The following is a 6,431-nucleotide window of genomic DNA, read 5'->3' as shown; positions in this document are numbered from 1 at the left end:
TGTGTACATGTGCAAGCCAGAGACCCATGCCAAACCTCTTCCTGGCCCACTGTCTGTGTTATTTCGGAGACAAGGTCTCTCACTGAATCAGCTATTAGTTGGTCTTGCTGACCATTGAGCACTAGAGATCTGCCTGCCTCTAGTGGTGACAGATGTTTGATTTGTCCTTGTTATATGGGTGCTAGGGACCTGAATTTAGGTTCTCGACTCCCTAAGCCAAGGTCAGCCCCTATTTCCATAAGCACCTTAAACAGTAGCAGCAGTGTTGAGAATCCGTTCCCCCCTCCCCCATATTGTAATATTCTCTAAAAGGACCCCTTTTTTATTTGGAAACTGTATTTTTTTTCTGACCACATCTGTGGCCTTAGTATGGCTTTGTGTTTCTCTACCCCTACTGGCAATAGAAAGAAGAAGGCTGAAAGCTGCCTGGAACTCTTGCCCGAGTTTCTGGCACACAGTCCCACTGTCCTCCTCTTTTATATATATATATATATATATATATATATATATATATATATATATATATATATAAAAGCTCTTCAATATTTTACTTTACTTTCCCATTAGCGTCTGCAACATCAGATTAAATCTTTGCAATAACGGCAGGCAGTGTGTAAACAAGTAAGCAATGTGAAATTGGTTTCCTGATACTATAGAAACACTGTGTGCAAAGTGATTTGTTTCATTTAAGAGTGTTTCTTTCTTTCTTTTCTTTTTTTTTTTTTTTACATAGAGTAACTGTAATTGCCTTGCCAAAGGGTATGAACACTTTACAACTTCTCAGATTTTTGCCTCATTTATTTCTTAGGTCACACTCATTTATAAATGCCCTCAAGTAACAAGAGAGCTGTGCTTTGCCACACAGTGACCTCACAGTGCACTTTAATTTTTAATGTATCTGTTTGACTCTAAGAAATATTTCAACCTCAATTTACAGCAGATTTTTTTAATGGGTAGACTGGAAAGGATGTGTCATGGGAACACCTCTCTGATGTCTACATTTGAAGGCTTTGGAGGCTCTTCAAGACCTCTAACTCCCAAGCTGGCTCTTCCTAGAATGAAAATATAATTCACACTCAAACACTGAGGAGGCCCTATTACATGTGGTAGCCTGATCCTTCTCCTTCTCCCCGCCCCCCAGCAGGTGGAGTGCCTACAATGGTAGAGTGTGGCAGGTGTGCCTCCCAATCTGTCACCCACCTAGGTTATTTTCAGAGGAGTCACTGGAATTCACAGGCCTGACTTACGCATTCCCAAATCAGGTGCCCTCTCCCTAGCAAGGTTCCACAAACTCCTGAAAGCTGCCCTCTGACCTCCACACGCATAATATGCGCAGGCATTTTCCTGCTTGTGTGGCTTGTATGGCATGTGTGTACTGCCTGCAGAGTCGTCAGGGCTCTATTACTGCTGGTAATCGAACCCAGGGCCTCTGGAAAGAGCAGCCAGTACTCTTAACCACTGAACCATCTCTCTAGTCATACTGTGGCCTATGTGCACCTGCACACATACAGACACACACACACACACACACACACACACACACAACAGCAGCAACAACAATTAATAAAATAAAAAAATTAAACGGTAACAATGAGAACTAAAATAAAATTAGTGCAGGGATAACACAGTAATGATGCTATTACCTCTCAGTCTAGTGAGAGAACACGTGGCTTCTAAAACAGCACGGTGTGTCTCTCAACAGAAAGTCAGCACCGCCCAGCTACTCCCAGGTTGAACAAGGGTAATGTCCACACTGTCTTCACCCAAAACCGTGTGCCTCTTTATGATAAAATTTAGGATTATTTTTGCTTTCTTAAATTTTATGTTTTTAAAAATTAAGGAAGTCAGGATCACCACCTTTCGAATCGTATTTCCGATTTCTCTTCACTTGTGAAACAGCATTCAAGGGCAGCTGTTGTAGAAGCCCTCTTTTGCTACTGGATTCTGGAGCATGAGTTTCAGGATCAACACATTGCTGTAACACCAAATAAAAGTTAAGAGAGAAGGCTGGTGGGTTTCAATTAGTAAGCCTCTGATTTGCATTAAAAGAAGCCAGACAGGAGAAATTGTTTACAAAGCAAATATAATTGCTTATGTGACACCAAGGTTCCATTTCAGAGTAGATTTCTCAAGCACAAAAAGCAAACCCTGACCTTTGGCCTCCAGAATAATGGGACCAGGCTTTACAGCAAACAGTAATTGTCTTCTGTGCTTTGGAAGCCATTGTTTCTGGATGTTACAATGAGGAGCTGTTTAAAAGCTCTTTATTAAGCCCATAAATAAGATGTTGTTTGGTAATTAAGTGCGGGTACGTTGCAAATTTGCTCACTATTCCACTCCATTGAAAACACCAATGCAATTAGAAGAAAGAGCTGAAAGGCAGGACACCTGTGCTCAGAAACTCTACTCTGTACTCCCTGTATTCATACTTTGCTACTGGAGACGCCTGGACACAGATGTTCTCTTTGTATTGTGGTTTTGATGTATACGGAATCAGTCGAGACTTTCGTTTCTAAAGATTCTTGTGCATCTTACGAACTATTGATGCTGCTGTTGAATCTGCTGATCAAAGAACCAAGAAAATCACTCGTGTGTGTACATGTGTATGTGTGTGTATACAAGCACATGTGTATACTGTGTTTGTGATACACAGTAGTACCAATGAAATGGTTAACGAAATCCTAAACAATTAGCTTGAGGCTGTGGAGGAATGGATAAGATGGATTTGGGTCAGTTTGGATTCTTTTAGGTCATTCCTCACATTAGCCTTGAAGTGGCTTTCTGGACAGGGATGGTCCTTCCATCCACCTTAGAAGTCTGTACCGCTGTGGAATTCTCCTGCATTTTAACCTGAAGCAATACATTAATTGTGCTGTGAATGGCGTTTGCACTGCCAAGGTGTTCTGTGCCTAGGTGTGGCTGGCCAGGGCTGCACGGCCTTGGCAGCCCTAGGAGCTCCTCAGAGAAATGTTGTGAAGAGCAGCCCTGGTCTTATTGCTCTCAGCAGTTTCCATCTGAACACATGTATCCTTTGCTACTCCTTCTTTTTCACATCACCACTTTCTTTTCCCACATTTTACTACCTTTTCTTTTCATTCCAGTTCAGACACCTCACTTGACACAGCTACATTAATCCCCTACAGGAGGTATCAGGCAATCTCGGTAGGAGATAGGAAGGTAATTTTAAAAGAATGACGGCCGCAATTTTTTATGTGCTTACTGTGGTCCTGATGTTGTCTGAAACGTGTTTAATTTGTTTATCTGTTGCTCACGTTAACCGTGGAGGCAGGTGTGAGGATCATCTGTGTTTTAGTTGTGTCAGGGGGACATTTCTGACCAAGCATGGGTACTGCACTCCTGGGATCCCTTCCCACAAGTAACCCCCATCGGATACAGGAAGGACCTCTCCTCTGTATTTTTACATTTCAGGTTTTTACGTTAAATTTTAGGTCGCACACGAGTGTGTGCATGGTGTGCCCAAGTGCATGTGTGGGTGTGTGGTACTCGTGCATGTACTGTGTGTGTGTGTGTGTGTGTGTGCTGTGTGTGTGCTGTGTGTGTGTGTGTGCTGTGTGTACACAGCTAGGGGCCAACGCTGGGTGTTCTCTATTGCTTTCCATCATAAGAAATGCAGTCATTCACTCAACCTGGTGGTCACGGCCTGGACACTGATCTCAGAGGATCTGCTTGTCTCTGATGCCCTAGTAATGGGGTCACAGGCAAGCACAACCACACCCAGCATTTTGAGTGGGTGCAAAGGATCCGATCTCAGGTCCTCACACTCAGGCAACAAGTATTTTACCCATCCTGTCTTCCCAGATCTGAGGAAACATTTTCAGGGGGGCTGACAGGCTTCTTTGGGGCGTATGGTGACTCGTCTTCTCCTAGGTGGTATGGGTGTAGCAAGAGGTTCACACGGCTGCTTCCTGCACAGTTCCTCTGTCTGCACTGCGTTTCATTCCTGTGCCTCCCGAGAGATAGCCTGATCCTGAGGAAGTATGAGACAGTTATGAGCAGGTGCTTTGCTTCGTGGTAAACTGAAGAAGGTTGGTGACGTTAGAGGAAGGTGAAAGTGGCAGAGAAGGGTTGGTATGATGACGGTTCTCTGCCAAGACTACCTCACGACCTTCAATTCCCATTGAAATCTCCGGGAAATGCTGGTTAGGTTGAGGAGCTTGTGGGAGGTCACCGTGCCTGGCCCTTTAGCACTATGCCCTGGAGAGGTCAGGGAGAGGCCCTGTGGAGCCCATGGCACACATCCAGTGCACAGAGATGTTAGTGACATCTGTGGAACTGACAACAGGCTTTTAGAATGAGTAGCTCCCTGCTCTCCAAGCCCTACTGTAATGGGCTCCCTTACGTTCTGTCTTCAATGTGCAGACACGGAGTGTGCTGCTGAATGACAACTCTAATTGCTGTTTTCTCCTAATAACAAAATGCTGTTATGAATAGCTAGAGATTAAGCAACTAAGACGATCCACTCACTCTGCGCTTGTTACCTCATCTCCACAAAAAGAAATGCGCAGCTCCTAAGACTTTATTATCTGTTGTGTAGACTCATAAAAACCTAAGAGTGTGTGTCCTTCCTGTGCTCGTCGGAGCCGCTGTCATCCGCAGCCCACCACCATCTCATTTGTTGATATTGTGGTGCTTGTGAGAGGCGATGAGAGACTCCACACCTCCGTGAGGAAACTTGGAGCCGCACGGTGAAGATGAGACTGTGCCGCAGACGTGGTGCATAATCAAATTTTATTACTTCAGCTAAATTTTTATCCCTCACACTGTTCTTTGATGCGGCCACATTCATAACACAGCTACTGGTCTGAAATAAGACATGTGAGCGGAACAGTAATGGGCTTGCTTTTTAATGTGAAAAGAGATTGGAACTGTATTAAATGACAAGATAATGGAAAAATAAAGCAAAAGATAAAAGGGCAATAACTTTTGTGGTGTGGTTAAAGCTGGATTTCGGAACATGGGCTCACAACTTATCCACTAACTGTTGGTTTCCTTTGAAATCTTCCTCTTAATTATAGTATGTGTGATGTTCTCTAATGGCTCCTGTCTGAGGTGTTAGTGCTGTGGCTGGACCCTAGCTAGAAGGAGGACGGTGCTTACAGGCACTTTATTCCAGCTATCCCAGTACCAAGGGCACACCTCAGGCCACCAGTCCAGGAAGCCCTTGTTGTACTCCTAAGTTGACAACCACTTACCATGCAAAAGATAAGAAGGCCCCTTTGCAGCCCCACGAGGCTACAGTCACCCCCAGCTCTCCGGCTGTCTGCTGGGATTCTTCCAAGAACACTGATGTCTGCTCTCATTGTCTCCCCTTGCATCCTAGAGCCTTAGCCTTGACACTCAGGCCCCTTGCTTGTCCCTCATTTCTGTGTCTGAGCTGCTCTTGACAGTTGCAGTAGAGCTGGCATAGGATGTTTTGTGCCTAGGCCTTAGAGTGGTTAGATGGCAACAGTATCCCCAGGAACTTATCTTTTCCTCACAGCCATGAGATGAGCAGCTGGGATGGACAGAGAGAACCACATCAGCCTTCATGTGGCTGGGGCTCTGCCTGACCTCCCCATGAACTCTAGGTGGGACGGACCAACCCAGGATTACCAGCTTTGTGGATGTTGTGGAAGGAGAATAGTCAGTGGAGAGACACAAGGGAAGACAAACCAGAGAAGCAAGGAGTGGGGAGGGTTAAATGACAGGTGATGAACCAAGGCCCAGTCTGAGACTTGATACTGGGGAGTCAAGGTCCACCCCTGCTGAAGAAAGCCACTCCTCTTCCTGCGTAAGGGTCAGCTTGTGGGGACATCCAGTGAAGTACAGTTGACCTCAGCCATCATATTGAATCAGCTCAGAAAGGCTCCAGCCTGGGGAAGAGTGTGGGAAGAACCCACAGTGATGGTCTAGGAGGGGTAGGCAGCCCACAGTGACTAGAGCACTTGCTTCTCAGGCTCCTGAGCTCCAGCCAGAAAGAGCCTGAGATGGAGGTCAGTGGGGGAAATGGGCGGGAAGGAAGCCTCCCCCGGTGTTCCAGAGTACGTCAGTGGGGTCAGTGGGTGGGGTGTGGAGGTGCCCTACGGTCCCCCGCTATGTCACTCATGGAGCAGAGTTTGGGGGAAGAGCAGAGGCATGGTGGTCTCCTCGTTGGGCCTCTCTGTTCATGACCCTAAAATGTAGAAAGTTGGAGATGAGAAAGTTGCCCCCACAGCTTACCTTTCTGGCAGCATGTGACATTAAACAATGATCTCATGATTAATTCATTAGTTCTAATATGTTGCTTCACCAGGCAATGTTGCAAATTAAACATCAGATGTTAGTTTTCAAGTGTTTAAAGCCAAACCAAAATGCTCCAGTGTAATTGATCTACAGCTAGGTTTGTGTGTGTGTGTGTGTGTGTGTGTGTGTGTGTGTGTGTGTGTGTGTGT

The sequence above is a fragment of the Psammomys obesus genome, unplaced genomic scaffold (genome assembly GCF_907164565.1).
Source record: "Psammomys obesus unplaced genomic scaffold, mPsaObe1.curated_primary_1811, whole genome shotgun sequence".
Classification (NCBI taxonomy): Eukaryota; Metazoa; Chordata; class Mammalia; order Rodentia; family Muridae; genus Psammomys; species Psammomys obesus.
Note: the sequence above shows the minus strand (reverse complement) of the source record.